This window comes from Lutra lutra, chromosome 13 (assembly GCF_902655055.1).
Source record: "Lutra lutra chromosome 13, mLutLut1.2, whole genome shotgun sequence".
NCBI lineage: Eukaryota > Metazoa > Chordata > Mammalia > Carnivora > Mustelidae > Lutra > Lutra lutra.
Window position 1 is genome coordinate 59,197,956 of NC_062290.1, and position 19,904 is coordinate 59,217,859.

Consider the following 19,904-nt stretch of genomic DNA (forward strand, 5'->3'; position numbering starts at 1 on the left):
ATCTTTAAAAAAATTATTCCTTAACATAAATAACAGGAAGTAACCTAAGCTTGCTGAAGACAAAAATGAGACTATATGAAAGGACAGAAAGATGTGCCATGAGCCCAAGGCAGGAATCAAGCTGACCCTCAGAAGAGAACCCACTGCTAGAAGGTCACCCAAGAAGTTGGGGAGTAGTCTCTTTGTGTCTAGACTTGGCTCCTCTCTTTGCAACAGATTGATCCTTCTCAGCAAACTGGTTTTCTTTGCTACTTAGGCCATTTAGCAAGTAAAAGATAGTCACAGATTTCCATTGTAAGCCTAGCCATGAGTAAGGGTGTAGTTCTCCCCCAATTACAAGGGATAATAATCTTAGGGAAGAGATTCTAATTGGCCTAGTTTGGGTTAAGTCCCTACCCTGGACCACTTTAACTGTACAAGCATATAGCTTTTCATTAATCTCCCTACTGGTAGTCCTAGCCCTCTCCACTTCACCCCAGAATTTTATTTCTAAAATTCAAATGTGATTTGTCATTCCTCCCACTGCATAAAGCCCTTCCGTGTCTTTCCACTGCTTACAGGATGAGCCCCGACTCTTTAGTATATCATAGGCGGCTCTTCATCACATGCCGGACCATCTCTGCTGTGCTCTCTCCATGGTACCCCACATTTCAATCATACCAGTTATTTTGCCCCTCTGTTCCTTTGTACATGCTGATTCCCAACCCTTTACCTCTCACTTATTCTTCAAAACTCAGCTCACACCACTTCTGTGAAGCCTGAGGATGCATTACACAGCATGACATTTAGCTGCTTCCTTGACTTTGACCTAACAACTCTGAGTGGTAGTGTCTTAGTCTCTAACTCTTCCATGGGGCATGGAAACCAGTGAACTTCTAGTAACTATCTACTGAATGACTGCCTGCCTCCGCCCCACCCCCCCCCCCCCCCCCGCCTGCCACTTTGGGTGGAAGGAGACAGCAGAATTCCCAATGTCCCCATACATCCGGCCTGCCATGAGAAGAGCATGCATTCTCTTGAAGAAAAAAATTTTCATGACACTTGTTAAAGATGGTAAAGTAGACCTTAAGGGGCATCACAATTGGTATGGGACCACTGCAATGGGGTCTTATAGTGCTCTAGAGATTTAGCTCAACTCAAACACCCTCAAGGACAGTGGGGATTGATGGGGTTTTGGAATATAGGTGAGGTTTGGTGGGCTGAAGTCCTGACCCAACGACCAAGAAAGAATTCTTGAGATGTCTTTGGTGCAAAATGGTGGCTCATTAAAGCAGGAGGACAGGACCTGTGGGAAGAAAGAGCTGCTGTCCCGGGATCTTGGGGAGGGGCTGATTATATATTCAGGGATTGGGGGACAGAAGGAAAAGGGAGGTTTCAAAAGAACTTTCATATGCTAAAGAGGACTGATCTATAAGATACCTACAAAATACCAGGGGTCTTGCCACTGTCAAGTTAATGTTGTTTTTCCCTCTAGCAAGGTATTAACATTTAGTTGGGAAATCCCTGAAGAACGTCAAAAGTGTCCCACCCAGAAGTTGGGGGTGGGGGGAGGTTTCAAGGGGTCAACTCGTGCTTTGTCTTCAGCTAGCCCTCTGCTCCCTCATCAGGGATTTCTAGCCAAGGAGCACAGTAGGGGGCAGTGGATGCAAAACTGCAGTCTTTAGTCTGCGCAGGCAGCTATAATGAAATACCACTTCATAAGCAACAAACATTTATTTCTCACAGTGCTGGAGGCTAGAAATCCAAGATCAGAGTACCAGTGAGTAAGGGACACGTAGGGCTAGGTAGGGAGAGATAGGGGGCTGTGTGATCAGGCTCACAGAAATCCCCAAAATGTGGAATTGTGGGGAAACCAGAGATAAGGGAACAAAGTGGATCACCTGCCCTAGGTGTGAGGGATGGGTGTCATTTTTTATGACAACCACCTGAGACCAACAAAGAATAACCAGACCCTAAAAATGAAGTAAGCCATTTCAAGGTGTTATCACTAGTCCTTGCTCAATGGTGATATCAGTAGAATGTTAAAAGGATTTAAGTTCCAGCTTTGCGCAGTGGCAGTATCGTAGCCAATGAGGTTTATCCGAGGCGCGATTATTGCTAATTGAAAAGGATTTAAGTTCCCCGGTTAGCTTTCTATAGAAAACCAACCCTGGCAACCCTGTTGGGACCTCTCTCACTCTTGAGAACTTTTTCAGATTCTTCACTTAATAAACTTCTATCCATTTACTCACTCTCCATTGTCACGGAGATTCATTCTTCCACTCCTGGGACAAGAACCCAGCTCTGCCACTTCATCAGCAAGGATGGGTGAGAGCTCCCTTCTGGGCAGCAGACTTCCCCCTTGTAACCTCACCTGGAGAATTTGACTTGGGACCTCTGAGAGATCTCTTCCGTAAGAGCACTAATCCAATTCACGAGAGCTCCAACCTCGAGAGGCAATCACTTCATAAAGTCCCCACCCACCTACTAATACCATAGCGTTTGGGAGTATTTCAATGTGTGGATTTCTAAAAGACACATTCAAACCACAGATGGTCTTAATAATTATTGCTAAAGGCAGGTCAAGCTGTTAAGATATGGAGGGTGGTCAGATACCAAAGGTGGGGGATTCTCACTAAATTAGGATTCTTCCTCAAATTGGATTCTCCAGGGAAGCCCAAGGTCAGGCCTCGTCCAGCAGGGAATTCAGAAGAGCCTAAGGTTTTGGTCAAAAGAGAGAAATCTTCGTCAGTTCCGGGTTTTACCAGGACTTCTTAATCCTGGTGATGCATGGAATACTTTTAAAAATATTAAAATCTGGGCGCCACCCAAGGACCACTACACTCCCACCCCGGAGATCCTGATTCAGCCCATCTCTGCCGAGGTCAAGCCTTGGTTTTGTTGCTGTATTTCGAGTTTCTGTTTTCCCTAAGAAGTTCTGCTGGGGTGTCAGGGTTGAGAACTGCTGCTTTACGAGAGGGTGGGACGGATATATACCTATCTTTAATGCCACTAGGCCGGCGCCTACGGTCCCTTGGGCTCTCGGTACCGCAGCCGTGCTTGCGGCGCACCACCCCAAAGGGGCGGGGCAGGGGCCGCAGAAGGCGGGGCTGCGGCCGAAGCCTCGCGGCTCCGGTCGCCGGAAAGCACTGCGCGTGACTCGCGGCACCCATCGCAGTGAGCAGCTTGGGAGGTGGGCAAGCACGGCCGGCCCAGAGGACCGAACCAACGCGCCGTCCGGAGGGGCGGCTGGAGGGAAAGCCAGATCGGACCATCGGCTCCGCGGCTGCAGGGGGGCCCGGACATTACCAACCCGGCCGGAGAGGAGGGGGGCGCCGGCCTGTCCCAGCTGCAGCACTACCCCAGGAGGGCGCGAGACGCGGCCGCCGGCGCCGCAGCCGCCGCCAGCACCCTCGCCGCCGGCACCGTAGGCTCACGCTGAGGCGAGAAACGAGGTAGGGACGCCTCTTTGGGGTTGGCGGGGTCCGGAAGACCCACTGCTCTCACGTTCCAAAGGATCCCTTAGGAGAAAGCCCTCCGTGCCCCCGCCCTTCCCCTCAGCCCTGTAGGTGGCCCTTCATCCCCACCCTCCCGGTCCGCTCCCACCCTCTGGACCGACCTCCTCCTGACCTTACAGTTCTACCATCCGCTGAACCCTCAAGCACCAAGGACCAAACATCCCTTTAGGCGTCACCTCAGATCCAGCCCAACCGTCTCCTCAGACTGTCCCTGCGGTGACACCCCTCAGCTGACTCGCGCCCAGCTGTATCGTTGTATCCACATCTCCTTTGCGGGCCCTGAGAGAGCGCAGCGGCCCAACAGCCAGCCCCGTGACCGTGGCGGGGGCTTCCGCACAGCCAGTCCCAACCAGGCCGTCGGTGCCCTCCGCCCCTTTGGTCCCTGGTTCCGGAGTTGGTATCTGCCTGAGTCAGGCTAAGATCTTTCTCTCGCTCTCACCTTAGGACATTTTGCCGGTTCCCCACCCATGCACTTACCTGCTGCGAAGGGCACGGTGATCCCGTGCCCGGAGCTGGTTTGGGACTGTCAGGCTGGCCCAGCAGACGCCAGGGGACTGCCCTGGGGGCAAAGAACATACTGTATTCTTTTGTATCTCCAGCGCCCCAGCACAGTACCTGACATGTTTGCACCCAGTAATATTTGACGGGTGGATAAATGAATGAATGACCCCAATGTAGAAGGTGTGAGGCAGAGTGCTTTGGTGGGAAAGGTGTCTCTAGTTAACATGGGGGGGTGTATCTGGACGGTTACTTGTGATGCTCATGTGGCAAGCCAACAACGGAATATATTCAGTCTTATAATTCACACATCTAACTTCATTCAGGTAGGACCTTCTATGTATCAGCTGTTTTCCACTAATGTTCTAAAAAGGGGGCGGGGGTGCTGCAGAAATTCTATTGGTAAGTGCCTTAGAGCCTGCCCAGATAATCTTGAAAGAGCTTTGCCCAAGTGACCTGCTCCTCTTGCCCTAGAGGCTAACTACTCCCTCTGGGGAAGAATTCTGGAGGTCAGCCACAGCCTTTAACGCTGACTCAGTGTAGCCAGTCAGCTAGTGTTCAGGACAGGTTGAGGAATGAAAGTCCTCATTGATTTTACTCTTTAGCTCCTGGATACCCCCACCCACACCCCTCAGAGACTGGAGTGGTAGACCTCCCAGGCAGGCCTACTGTGATAGATATCAAAGATTCCTAAATACTGCTGTAGTATGATCAGGCCATATTGAGCCATTTATAGCTCAGTAGACCAGAGTCAGACAGGGATTACCACTATGTGAACAGTGTCAGTAATAAACGAGAATGTGAACCTTTTTAAAGATGCGTTCTCAAAGAATAGCCTGAAATCTGTTTTTGTTGATTCTTAGGAGGATAACCTGAACAGATTCAGATTCCTGAAGGTGGGACAGCGTTCAGAGACCTGTTTTAGCCCAGGTTCTGTGGGGAAGTAGGTGATACTGCAGTCATGAAACAATGGCTGGGAAGCTGTAGGCGCTGATAAGCTGACAAGTAGTTGCTTGACCAGTAGTGGCCTTGTTTTAACTGGGGTTCAGAGTATTAGTAAGTACAAATAGTGATTGGAGTTTCTTAGGAGGCAGTGGTATGGCTTTGTGGAAGGAAGAGAGATCCCACCACTATTCCTGTGTTCTGTTACCTGTGCCCCTCCTGCTATAAGTGCCATAGGATACTTACCACCTTTGTTTCTCTTCCACTTTAAGCCAGGTCAAAATCTGATTTCCCCTGATTTTAAGTGCTGAAAGTCGCTTTTCCAGGCCAGGACAGCCTAACGGGAAGCTGAGTATGTTCTCACCCATTTCTAGCTTTGACTTATTCTTCTTCACTTTTTTTTTTTTTCTTCACCCTCTGATCTGTCTTTATAAAGTAAGTCCTGGACCATAGATACCCAAACCAGGGAGGGGCTCCTGAGATGGAGTCCACATGAGCATTGCATGTGGAGATCAATATGTTTTTTTGGTGGGGGAAGTGGAACCAATTTTTAAGGAGCTTTTTTACTTTAACCTGTCTAGACTCCCTATCAAGTAGGACCTCAGGGACCCCTGAACACTCTGGGTTATTTTATTGATTTTCTTTTCAACTTCTAGTACTTCATAGTGTTGCCAGATAAAATACAAGATGCCAAGTTAAATTTGAATTTCAGATAAACAACAGGGTGTCCTGTATTTTTGTTTGCTAAATCTGGCAACCCTAGTTCATGGGAAGGCTTATGCGTTCTAATTTTCTCTCTGCAAACTTAGGACAATAACTCACCCTTCTCTTCTGTTACTCATACACAATTTTGAGCACCCTATTAAAAGTCACTTGACTGGGGTGGCTCATGACACATTAGGGTAAGGGCAAGCTCTGTGAAGGTAGTCTGATTGATCAGTGTTTGAGTTACCCAGAAAACACCCACTCAGACACTGGCATACAATATTATAGTACCTGTCAAAGAATCTGTCATGGAAAATGAACATATTATTTTGAGTGGCCAGATATCAACATGGCTCTAAGAGTGATGGCCAGGAATGGAGATGAGAGTGGGATGGGGGTGAATAGATTCTAACAAAAAAGTACAACACATAGCAGAACCTCCTGTACCACATTAACTCTCTCTTTTTTTCTAATTGTGGTGACATATGTATAACATAAAGTCTACCATTCTAACCATTCTTTTTTTAATCATTTTTTCATCATAATTATACTTTTGAATTCCCATTTCCTATTTCCCACATTCCCTCACCCACCTCCATTCTGGTAACCATAAGTTTGTTCTCCCTTGTTAAGAGTCTGGGGGCTCCTGGGTGGTTCACTCAGTTAAGCATCCAACTCATATTTGGGCTCAGGTGGTGATGAGATTGAGCCCTGTGTGAGGCCCCATGCTGGACATGGAGTAGGCTTAGGATTTCTCTCTTCCTCTCCCTCTGCCCCTCCCCACTCTCTTAAAAAAAAAAAAAAAAAAGTCTGTTTCTTAGTTTGTCTCTCTTCCCCCTTTGCTTATTTGTTTCATTTCTTTACTTCCACATGTGATTGACATCATATGATATTTGTCTTTCTCTGACTGACTTATTTTGCTTAGTGTTATACTCTCTAGCTCTATCCTTGTTGTTGTAAATGACAAGATTTCATTCTTTTTTATGACTGAATATCCTATAATATATATATTCTGTATTTTATACACACACACACACACACACGCACACTCACCATGTCTTCTTTGTCCATTCATCTATCGATGGACACTTATGCTGCTTCCATAATTTGGCTACTGTAAATAATGCTGCAATAAACATAGGAATGCATGCATCCCTTCAAATTAGTGTTTTTGCTTTTTTCTGGGGGTGGGGGTAGTACAATTACTGGATCATAGGGTAGTTCTATTTTTAATTTTTTGAGGAAACGCCATGCTGTTTTCCTTAGTGGTTGCACCAGTTTGCATTCTCTCCAGTAGTGCAGAGGGGGTTCCTTTTTCTCCACATCCTTGTCAACACTTGTTTCTTGTGTTGTTGATTTTAGCCATTCTGACAGGTGTGAGGCAGTGTCTCATTGTGGTTTTGGTTTGCATTTCCCTGATGGTGAGTGATGTTGAGCATCTTTTCATGTTTCTTTTGGCCATCTGGATGTCTTCTTTGGAGAAATTTTAACCATTCTGAAGTATACAGTTCAGTGGCATTCAGTATATTCACATTGTTATCCATACATCACCACCATCCATCTACAAAAGTTTTTCATCTTCTCAAACTGAAACTCCATACCTATTAAACAATAACTCTCATTCCCTCTTCCCCAGAGCCCCTGGTAACTACCATTCTGCTTTCTTTCCTCTATGAATTTGACTACTCTAGATTACTGTGTGAATTTGACCACTGTAAGTTAAATCATATTTATCTGCAACTGGTTTATTTAACTTCACATAATATCTTCAGGGTTCATCCATTTTGCAGCTCGTATCTGAATTTCCTTCCTTTTTAAGGAAGAGGCAGGGAGAGAGAAAGCACAGGTGGGGGGGAGGCAGAGGGAGAAGGAGAAGCAGACTCCCCACTGAGCTGGGAGCCCAGCATGGGGCTTGATCCCAAGACCTGGAGATCATAACCTGAGCCAAAGGCAGACTCTTAACCGTCTGAGCCACCCAGGTGCCCCTTCTTTGCCCATTTTTTAATTGGGTTACATATCTTTTTATTATTGAGTTATGTGAGTTCTTCATATATTCTGGATAGAAGTCCCTTACCAGATATGTGATAGACAATATCTCCCCTTCTGTGGGTTGCCTTTTCACTCTGTTGATTGACCTTTGATGCACAAAGGTTTAAATTTTGGTGAAAACCAGTTTATTTGTTTTTCTTTTTGTTGCCTGTGGTTTTGGTGCAATGTTGGCAATAAAAAAATCATTGCCAAATTCAGTGTCATGAAGTTTTCCCCCTATGTTTTTTTCTGTTTTTTATAGTCTTATGTCTGTGGTTAAGTCTTTGATCCATTTTGAGTTAATTTTTGTATATAGTGTAAGACAAAAGCCCAGCTTCATTCTTTGCACTATGGATATCAGTTTTCCCAACACCGTTTATTGAAAAGACTGTCCTTTCCCCCATTGAATAGTCTTGGCATTCTTGTCAAAAATCATCAACCAGATTTGCCAGAGTTTATTTCTGGGCTCTGTATTCAATTCCATTGGTCTATATTTCTGTATTTATACCAATACCACACTCTTTTGGTTACTGCAGCTTTTTAGAAAGTTTTGAAATTAGGAAAGAGAAGCCTTCTGGCTTTATTCTTCTGTTTCAAGATTGTTTTGCTATTCAGGAACCCTTGAGATTACATATGAATTTTAGGATGGATTTCTTCATCGCTGCAAAAAATATTGTTAGGATTTTGAAAATGACTGCATTGAATCTGCAGGTTGCTTTGGGTAGTACTTTTTTTTTAGTTAATGTGGAAAGAACACTTAACAATATATCGTTGGCTATAGGTACGTTGTTGTACTGCAGATCTCTAGAGCTTATTCATCTTACTTGACTGGAACTTTATATCCATTGAACAGCAATTCCCCATTTCCCTCTCCTCCAGCCCCTGGCAACTACCATTTCACTCTTTGATTCATTAATTTGCCTATTGTAGATACCTCATATAAGTGACACCAGGTAATGTTTTTCTTTCTATGCTTAGCTTATTTCATTTACCATAATGTCTATTTATGTTGTCACATATTGTAGGTTTTGACATCTTAACTATATTAAGTCTTAACAATCCATGAACACAGGTTATCTTTTCATTTATTTGTGTTTTCATTTCATAGTTTTTAGTGTCCAAGTCTTTTACCTCTTTGGTTAAGCTTATTCCTGAGTATTTTGTTCTTTTTGATGTTATTGTAAATGAAATTGTTCTCTTAATTTTCTTTTCATATCTTTCTTTGCTGGTGTATAGAAACACAACAGATTTTTATGTCCTGCAACTCTACTGGATTAATTTATTAGTTCTAACAGTTTTGTGGGGTATTTTTAGGGTTTTTTACTTGTAAGATCAGGTCATCTGCAAACAGAGACTCAGATGCCTTTTATTTCTTTTTCTTGCCTATTGACTAGAAAGGGGTTTGATAATTTGGTATGCAAGTCCTTAATAGACACTGAGAACAAAATTGTATTTTAGCCTAGTATATTAATTAGTGTTCATAGTGAATCATTAAGAAAAAGTTGAAAAAAAAAGTTATTACCTATATATTGTATGTGAAACAAAGTGTATAAGTAAAAGTGTAGCTTTATTTTTTAAAGGATTTTATTTATTTGTTTGAGAGAGTGCGAGCGTGAACCAGCATGAGCTGGGGGAGGAGCAGAGGGAGAGGGACGAGGGGACTGCTCTGAGCATGGAGCCTGATGTGGGACTCCATCCGATGACCCTGAGATGATCTGAGCCGAAATCAAGAGTCAGGCACTTAACCAACTGACCCACCCAGATGCCCCAGTAAAAGTGTACTTTCTTTTTTTTAAGATTTTATCTTTTTTTTTTTTTAAGATTTTATTTATTTACTTAGAGACAGCTAGAGAGAGAGGGAGAAACAGGCTTCCTGCTGAGCAGGGAGCCTGATTCGGGGGCTGGATCGATCCCAGGACCCCCAGACCATGACCTGAGCTGAAGGCAGATGCCCAACGACTGAGCCACCCAGGTACCCCTAAAAGTGTACTTTTAAAGGAATTTACCAAGGGGCACCTGGGTGGCTTAGCTATTAAGCCGCTGCCTTTGGCTCAGATCATGATTCTTGGGTCCTGGGATCTAGTCGAGACTGACATCTGGTTCCCTGTTCCATGGGAAGTCTGCTTCTCCCTCTCCCACTTCCCTGCTTGTATTCCCTCTCTCACTCTCTGTCAAATAAATAAAATCTTTAAAAAGAAATAAAGGGAATTTACCAAAATACCTAAAATTTTTAAAAAATTTTGATGCTTCAGGAAGAAATCCTCTGTTCTCTAGAATTCTTGGTTTAATAGGATAGTCTTTTTTTTTTCTCCAGGAAGTTAAGACATTGAGCTTTGAAATAATCTGCTGTGTTTTTTATTTGTGTGAGGCCCTATAGTCAAAGACAGTGTATTGATAACTGGATAGAGAGAAAAACAGGGCCAGCCAGCTTCTGGTTACACTTTAGTTATCTTAGGATCCAAAGTCTATACTTAACTTGCTTATCTTAGTATCCTAAAATCTATATTTAACTTGTTTATCTGTTTTTATACTTTTGTACTTTCTTTTCTTATACAGCTCTTTTTAAAGAGAAAATGTATCCTTATATTTAGTGTACTCAGAGAGAAATGGAAAATTATTTTTATCCATGCTCAGGTAAAGAGAACAGGAGAACAGAGTATTCCTAACGTCAAAATAGATAGGGTTCAGGTGACCCTAAGGAAAAAAGCAAAAGCTCAAGAAAGTTGGGGATCTACTGCTGATCCCATTCATTATGGAGTTCTCTTACAAAATATTATTTACTTGTTTTTTAAAGTGTTGTATTCTATTTAAGGATACAGGCACCTGGGTGGCTCAGTTGGTTAAGCCTCTGTCTTTGGCTCAGGTCATGATCTTGGGGTCCTGGGATCAAGCCCCACTTCGGGCTCTCTGCTCAGTAGGGAGTCTACTTCTCCCTCTCCCCACTGCTTGTGCGTTCTCTCTCTTTCTCTCAAATAAATAATCTTAAAAAAAAAAAAAGATACAGCTGCATAGCTAGAGTTTTTCTGTAAGGCTAATCTTTTCCCTTCAATATCCCCCCAAAGCATAATGATTTCAACTTTTTTTTTTTTTAAGATTTTTAAAAATTTATTTATTCATGAGAGAGAGAGAGAGAGAGGAAGAGGCAGAGGGAGAAGCGGGCTCCCTGCAGGGCTGGATCCCAGGACCTGGGATCATGACCTGAGCCCAAGGCAGACGCTTAACCGACTGAGCCACCCAGGTGCCCCTGATTTAAACTTTTCTGTCTCACTTATTATATATTGCTGTATAACAAACCACCCCAAAACTTAGTGGCTTAAAACAATGATTATGCCTCACAATTTGGTGAGTTGGCTAGATGGGTTTTTTGCAGTTCCAAAAGAGGAGTTCTAGAAATGTTTATATATATATATTTGATATAATTTTTTAATTTTTATTTTGAGTGGGCTCCACACCCAACATGGGGCATGAACTCAAGATCCTGGGATCAACAGTTACATACTCTACTGACTGAGCCAGCCAGGTGCCCCCAGCTTTTTTTTTTTTTAAACATAGATACTTTTTAAGATTTTTTTTTAAAGATTTTATTTATTTATTTGACAGAGATCACAAGTAGACGGAGAGGCAGGCAGAGAGAGAGAGAGGGAAGCAGGCTTCTTGCTGAGCAGAGAGCCCGATGTGGGACTCGATCCCAGGACCCTGAGATCATGACCTGAGCCGAAGGCAGCGGCTTAACCCACTGAGCCACCCAGGTGCCCCCTTTTTAAGATTGTTATAGGAGCTCTAGATTTTTTTTTTTTTTTTAATGTAGGCTCCACACCCATCATGGAGCCTGGTGAAGGTGTTGAATTCACGACCCTGAGATCAAAACCCAAGCCGAGATCAGGAGTTGGATGCCTAAGCAACTGAGCCACCCAGGCATCCCAGGAGTTCTAGAAATATTTTGTATAGGAGCACTACTGTAATGAAATAAGTCTTTCAAAGTGACTACTTTGAAGCTTACCTCTTGGTTGTAAAAGAGCTAGTCTACTTCTTTAAAATATTATTCTCTTTCTTTTTTTTTAAGATTTTATTTATTTATTTGAGAGAGAGACAGTGAGAGAGAGCATGAGCGAGGAGAAGGTCAGAGGGAGAAGCAGACTCCCCATGGAGCTGGGAGCCCGATGCGGGACTCGATCCCGGGACTCCGGGATCATGACCTGAGCCGAAGGCAGTCGTCCAACCAACTGAGCCACCCAGGCGTCCCTTATTCTCTTTTCTTTATACTTAAAGCTATAGTTAACTTCTTAGATAATGTAGTGTTTATTTCGGTTTATAGGCTGGTTTATGTAAAGTGTTTTGCTTGACATCAACACAGTAACCTACTAGTTTATTCATCCCTAATGATAGTGCTCAGAGAAGGAAGGCCTGGAAGCAGAACCACCTGCCTGATTATGCATTTGTGAGTCCTTTCTACCAACCAAGTGGTAGTAATAGATAGTTAACAAGGGTCATTGATCTCATGAGAACAAAAGACAGCTGTGACTTTGTGTCAGTTGGGAAGATCTGTAGTAGAGAATCTCAGACTTCTTTTAGAGGGACTTCTTTGTTCAAGTATATTCCACAAGAAAGTGGACACAAAAAGATAAAATCCGAGCTGTTTTGGTTGACAACAGGCAAGGAGTTGGGGAAATAGAGTCTAACCTGGTCATCTCTCCCTCCTTTCCTCTCCATCTCCTTCATCTCCCTGTCTCACAGTCCCATGAGGGAGCTCTGTAAAGCACAGTTTGAAAGCCACTGATAAAGATGTTTCTCCTGCTGAGTCATGATTCCAAAGTAGAAAGAGGTTCACATAAATGATTGAATTTGAGATCCCATCTTCAGTTGACTACCCACTAGTAGCCAGTCATGGTTTGAAAAAAATATAACTGAAATGTGTTTTGCAAAAATATAACCAAATGATTCCCAAATTCCTATGTAAAACTGATAGTCTTGGGACACCTGGGAAGCTAAGTCCTTTAAGTATCTTCCTTCAGGGGCCCCTGGGGGGCTCAGTGGGTTAAAGCCTCTGCCTTCGGCTCAGGTCATGATCCCAGGGTCCTGGGATAGAGCCCCGCATCAGGCTCTCTGCTCAGCGAGGAGCCTGCTTCCCACCACCCCCCACCCTCCGAGCCTCTCTGCCTACTTGTGATCTCTGTCAAGTAAATAAATAAAATCTTTTAAAAAAAAAAAAGGTATCTGCCTTCAGCTCAGGGGATTGTATGCTCTCTCTCTCCCTCTTGCTTTCCCTCTCTCTCTTTCAAATAAATAAAATCTTAAAAAAAAAATTGGTAGTCTTTTTTTTTTTTAAGATTTTATTTATTTATTTGACACACAGAGATCACAAGTAGGCAGAGAGGCAGACAGAGAGAGAGGGGGAAGCAGGCTCCCTGCTGAGCAGAGAGCCCAATGCGGGGCTCGATCCCAGGACTCCGAGATCATGACCTGAGCTGAAGGCAGAAGCTTAACCCACTGAGCCACCCAGGCACCCCTGATAGTCTTAATTTAACAAACTTCATGGAACTAGGCATGAATTACAGATACCTTTTGCCCTTTCATCTAAGACCTGTGCTAATTTGTTGACCCTTTTCAGCTCAAAGCCAAGAAAAATTTTTCTACCCATTCATTTGGTTTATAGTAAATAAAAGATTTTGTCTTTAGACTATTTTATAATAATGTATATGCTTTAAAAATGTATATGTTCAACATTGGGGAGCTCTGTACCTCCTTCCTTTTGAGTACCCTTAGCCTCTTTGCCCAATTTCCTCTAGACATGTGCTTTTCAAACTTGAGGGTGCATAAAAATCACCTAAATCACCCCTGAAATTCTGATTCAATAAGTCTGGCTTGGAGCCCAAGTATTTGCCTTTCTTTTTCTTTTTCTGTTTCATTTTCTTTTCTTTTCTAGTTAAGATTTTATTTATTTGTCAGAGAGAGAGCACAAGCAGGGGGTAGCTGCAGGCAGAGGGAGAAGCAGGCTCTCTGCTGAGCAAGGAGCCCAGTATAGGACTCCATCCCAGGACCCTGGGATCATGACCTGAGCCACCCAGGTGTCACAGTATTTACCTTTCTTTTTTTTTTTTTTTTTAAGATTTTATTTATTTATTTGACAGACAAGAGATCACAAGTAGGCAGAGAAGCAGGCAGAGAGAGAGAGGAGGAAGCAGTCTCCCCACTGAGCAGAGAGCCCAATGCGGGGCTCGATCCCAGGACCCTGAGATCATGACCTGAGCCAGAGGCAGAGGCTTTAATCCACTGAGCCACCCAGGCGCCCCAGTATTTATCTTTCTAATAAATTCCCAGATGAAGCTGATTCTACTGGTCTATTGACCACACTTTGAACAGAACTACTATTAGATCTACACTCTGATCTCAGCCTTTTAATCAGTGGTTTTCAGAGTTGATCAATATAAAAACTTTCATTAGAGGGTAGGAGGTGCAGGGGGAGAGCCCCATGTACAGGACCCAAGAATTGAAGGCAAAAGTGCCACTAAGAGTGTTATTTGGAGCATATCATTTCCACACTGGATTTTATTTCTTTAGAGATTAGGATTATAAATCTCTCACTCATTCAAGATTAAGGGATTGTGGAGAATCGTTCTAAGGAAATGCTATTAGCTGCCCAGACTTTAACCTAGAAAATATTTAAACTTAAGTGTCTTTTTATGGAGAAAGATGAAATGAAATGTACTATGACATTTTCTCTTTGAAACTTAAAGCAAAATTGTTTAAAGATATTTTCTGAAAAATATTTTGCATTTTTTTCTTTTTTCTTTTTTAATAATGGTGTTTTTTTTAAAGATTTTATTTATTTATTTGACAGAGATCACAAGTAGGCAGAGAGGCAGGCAGAGAGAGAGGAGGAAGCAGGCTCCCTGCTGAGCAGAGAGCCCAATGTGGGGCTTGATCCCAGGACCCTGAGATCATGACCTGAGGCAGAGGCAGAGGCTTAACCCACTGAGCCACCTAGGTGCCCCTGTTGAGTGTTTTTATTATGAAGTTGTCAAACGGTTTTTCTGCATCTATTGAAATGATCATGTGATTCTTATCCTACACAGAGTTTGTTTATGTAAATATTTAAAATATGCTGAAATTATTATAATCCTCTTTTGGATTTCAGTCATTTAAAAAAAAAAAATTTGTGGGGCCTGAAATCATGACCCTAAGATCAAGATCTGAGCTGAGACCAAGAGTTGGACACTTAACTACAGAACCACCCAGGTGCCCTGTCATTTTTAATATACAAAGAACTTCAAAAACTAGGGGCACCTGACTGGTTCACTTGGTAGAGCATATGACTCTTGATCTCAAGGTTGTGAGTTTGAGCCCCATGTTGGGTACACAGACTACTTAAAAAATTTTTTTTAAAAATCAAATACTGGATGAGACCAGGATCTCTCAAGATTTCTGAGAGATCCTGGATTCAAAGACTATTCCTGCACCCAGAGTTTACCATTAGGTGTTAACTGTTATAATGGAGCCCCAGACAAGGCCACTGGCAGCACAGTGGAAATCATACCTAAGTTTGCAAGGGGTGATTAGGAAAGGTTTCAGAAAGGATGTCATATGAGTAGATTCTAAAAGAAGTCAAAGAAATATTTCTGTGGGTGAGGGTAAGGACTTCAGTCAGAACAAATGTAGAGAGTTCCTCTTATTATTCAGCCATTAAAAAAGAAGGAAATCTTGCCAATTGTGACAACATGGGTGGACCTCGAGGGCACTATGCTTAGTGAAATAAGTCAAACAGAGAAAGACAATACCATATGATCTCATTTACATGCAAAATCTAAACAAAACAAAAAAACCCAAGCTCTTAGATTCAGAGAACAGACTGGTCACTGTCAGAGGGAGGGTAGGTTGGGGGGTGGGAGAAATGGGTAAGGGAGTAAAAAGGTATAAATTTTTGGGACCCCTGGGTGGCTCAGTTGGTTAAGCCGCTGCCTTCGGCTCAGGTCATGATCCCAGGGTCCTGGGATCGAGTCCCGCATCGGGCTCTCTGCTCGGCGAGAAGCCTGCTTCCCTCTCTCTCTCTCTCTGCCTGCCTCTCCGTCTACTTGTGATCTCTCTCTGTCAAATAAATAAATAAAATCTTTAAAAAAAAAAAAAAAAAACGGTATAAATTTCCAGTTATAAAAGAAAGGACCTGGGGATATAATGTACAGCATGGAGACTATAGTTAATACTATACTGCATATTCAAAAGTTGCTAAGAGAGTAAATCTTAAAAGTTCTCATCACAAGAAAAAAATTTTTGTAAGTATGTATGGTGATGGTTGTTACCTAGACTTTTTGTGGTGGTCATTTGCAATTTATGGAAATATTGAATCATTATGTTGTACCCTTGAAACTAAATCAAATGTTGTATGTCAATTATATCTCAATTTTAAAAATGTGGCTTTCAGAACTATTCAGTAGCATATTTTCATTTTATACTTGTCTTTATTTTTTAGATTCTCCACAGTGAGCATATTCATCTACAATAAGAAAAAAAAAATAAATGGGGTGCCTGGGTGGCTCAGTGGGTTAAGCCTCTGCCTTTGGCTCAGGTCATGATCTCAGGGTCCTAGGTTCGAGCCCCACATTGGGCTCTCTGCTCAGCAGGGAGCCCGCTTCCTCCTCTCTCTCTGCCTGCCTCTCTGCCTACTTGTGATCTCTCTCTGTCAAATAAATAAATAAAATCTTTTAAAAAAAACCAAAAAAACAAAAAACAGGAATAGAAGAGAACACCCTCAGGCTGATAAAGGGCATCTATAAAAAACCCCACACCAGCATTGTACTTAATGGAAAAAGACAACTAAAAGCTTTCTTTTTTTTTTCTTCTTTTTTAAAAGATTTTATTTATTTATTAGAGAAAGAATATGAGAGGGGAGAGGGTCAGAGGGAGAAGCAGACTCCCCACTGAGCAGGGAGCCCAATGCCAGACTCAATCCTGAGACTCCAGGATCATGACCTGAGCTCTGAAGGCAGTTGCTTAACCAACTGAGCCACCCAGGCACCTAACTAAAAGCTCTACAAGATCAGGAACAGGAGAAGGATATCTGTTCTTGCCATTTCAACATTATACTGGAGGTTTTAGCCAGCACATTTAAGCAAAAAAAAAAAAAAAAAAAAGAACTAAAAGGTATCCGGATTACAAAGGAAAAAGTAGAACTATTCTGTTAGCAAATGACATGATCTTGTATATAGAAAGTCCTAAAGAATCCACAAAAAAACTATTATAACTAATAAATGAGTTCATTAAGACTACAGGATATAAAATCAATGGGTATAGGGTTTCTTTTAGAGATGATGAAAATACTGCAAAATTAGATTGTGGTGATGGTTGCACAACCCTATAAATACACTAAAACCCACTGATTGTACATTTTAAAAATGTACAGTAAAGCTATTTTGCATACCTAATTTATACATAGAATTCATTTGTATATAAGGATAAAAGGCTAAGTTTGAGGCCCTGTGTGAATGTCAGACTTGAGCCAAAGATCTTTCCGTTCCCTAGGGACATATACTCATGTCCCAAACATAATGTCTGACAAATAATAGAAGCTCAATTAATATTTGTGTGATGAATGAATTATGGTAACTGAACTGCCTTAAAGTCTAGTTCAGCAAATCTATATTCCTAAGATTTTTTTGCTTTTACCAAAGATCCATGATATTAACATCCATAGAAATTCTAGCCTGGCCCCAGGATAAGTTTGGTTTTAGCCCTATAAACAAGTGTTTTTTTTTTTTAAGATTTTATTTATTTATTTGACAGACAGAGATCACAAGTAGGCAGAAAGGCAGGCAGAGAGAGAGAGAGGGAAGCAGGCTCCCTGCTGAGCAGAGAGCCCGATGTGGGGCTTGATCCCAGGACCCTGGGACCATGACCTGAGCCGAAGGCAGAGGCTTTAACTCACTGAGCCACCCAGCTGCCCCTAAAACAAGTTTTAAAGAAGATAGACTGGTCAGTTAATACTGGTAAGCTAGATGAAGACCTTATAAAAAGAAGATCTATAAATCAAGCTGGCATTCAGTGAAGGGGAAGTAGGAATTTTTAAAAAAATACTTAAAAACAAAAATAAAACGATAATAAAATAAATTTAAATCACATGTAGATCTGCCTATCTTTTCTGTTTACATGCATATATAAAGTTTGTAGGGATATAATTATAACATAAAATTATTTTGTACTCTACTTTCTTTTAACTAACATTATTTCTAAGCATTTTTCCATGTTGCTATTGAGGCCCTATAGTTTATGACTTAGTGTATTCCATTCACTTGTTGAAGCACCCTCAGTGGTAGCCCTTTAACTTCATTCACATAACCATTCTCTTAAAAATATATTCATCTAGGAGTGCCTGGGTGGCTCATGATCTGCCTTCGGCTCAGATCATGATCTCGGAGTCCTGGGATCGAGCCCCGTGTTGAGCCTGCTTCCCTTCTTCTCTAACTGCCTCTCTGCCTACTTGTGATCTCTGTCTGTCAGATAAATAAATAAAATCTTTAAAAATATATATATATATATACATCTAGGGCCGCCTGGGTGGCTCAGTCGTTAAGAGTCTGTTTTTGGCTCAGGTAATGATTCCAGATCGAGCCCTGCATCAGGCTCCCTGCTTGGTGGGAAGCCTGCTTCTCCCTCTCTCACTCCCCCTGCTTATGTTCCCTTTCTTGCTATGTCTCTATCAAATAAATAAATAAAATCTTTAAAAAAAAATTTATATATATATACATATATATGTGTATTTATTTATTTATCTAGTAAAACCTTTACCCTGAAAGAACATAATCCTTCACCTTCCTCTGTCATACTCAAACTGCTACACATTGCCAGAGAAAATTTGTACAACCCAGCAAATTTAATATCACCTTAAATTCATCATCACCAAACTTACAGTGACCAGCAATCTTACTATATTTTTCTAACAAAGTTGTTCCTCCATTCTTTGTCACAAATATTTTATACCTTCACTAACTTCTGCAGTTCCTGACCCTCCTTTTTTCCCTCCATGCACTCTGTTGATGACTTTGACTTATGCACTTCAGAAAGAGAAAAGAAGTCTTAGAGTATGAACTCTCTCACTTTCTACTATCAATCTACAAATGTGTCTGCAGCCATCCTCTCTTCACTAACTGGAATGGGGGAGATATCCCAGCTCTCAGCAAAGGCCGATTCTTCCTGGTGCACGGGATTGCATATCCTCCTTCATTATTTTTTAAGCTATTGTAGTACCCTGAAATATTTGCAGTTGATTAGCTGCCCACTGAAACCAGAGTTTATTTAGGAGAGTTTGCCTACCTTCCTCTCTGCTGGCCTCTGAAGTTAACATAGCTGGATGTAATGGTTGAGATGGTGATAGTCATCCGTTCACCTAATAGAGTATCTGAATGACATGCTAAGGCTCTGAATTAACTATCCCTATAGTAACTCTACCTCTGGTCTTCTTGATAGATATGATTAATAAATTTACTCTATTGTTTAAGGTGCTTTGAGATTGTTTTTTTATGTCCTTTCAGCACAGGGTATCATACCTAAATGATACACTTTTTAAGCTACTCCAAATAAATCTGTATCCTGAGTAAAAACAGTGTGATTGCTATACAGATGGAACTTCAAGGCAATTCCCTAATGCTACCCAACTCCTAACCACACCTTTTGATCTGTTTGCTAATCCCAAATTCAATCTATATAGCAATTTTGGAGCTACTACTGCTTCTCAGGATATTGCTTATCATTTAATCCCTCCCTTTTCTAAATATTCAACATCAGTGGGGAGGAAATTAGGGAAAAGAAAGGAAAGGGAGGAAGGAAGGAAGGAGGGCAGACAAGTATATTTCCCAGAACTGAAGAACATTGAGTCTCCAAATTAAAAGGGCGCAGTGTGTGCTACTACAGCAATAGAAATAACCTACCCAAGGGTACCTCATCATCAAAATTTGGAACACTGGAGATAATGGAGAAATCCAAAACTCTTCTTGAAAAAGTTATATACAAATATCAGGAATCAGAATGGCATTGGGCTGAACAATAATGGAATCTAATTAGCAAGCAATGGAGCAATGCTTCCAAATTTCTGAGAAGAATTGATTTTTTTTTCTTTTTGTTTTTCTTTTCTTTTTTTTTTTTTTTTTTTAAAGTAAGCTCCATGCCCAGTGTGGAGGCCAACATGGAGCTTGAACTCATGACCCCAAGATCAAGACCTGAACTGAGATCAGGAATTGGACGTTTAAC

General features: G+C 41.9%; 1 protein-coding gene and 1 pseudogene across 1 annotated transcript in view; both read left to right on the forward strand.

Annotated features, from left to right (window-relative positions):
* Positions 1-2,040: 2,040 nt before the first annotated feature.
* Positions 2,041-2,166, forward strand: LOC125084214 (uncharacterized; annotated as a pseudogene).
* Positions 2,167-3,120: 954 nt separating this feature from the next.
* RUSC2 (RUN and SH3 domain containing 2) overlaps positions 3,121-19,904 on the forward strand; it is a 72,163-nt gene continuing 55,379 nt past the window's right edge. The window contains exon 1 of the mRNA XM_047698741.1: positions 3,121-3,434. The gene's annotated coding sequence lies outside the window, so the exon portion shown is untranslated. The remainder of the gene's footprint in view (positions 3,435-19,904) is intronic.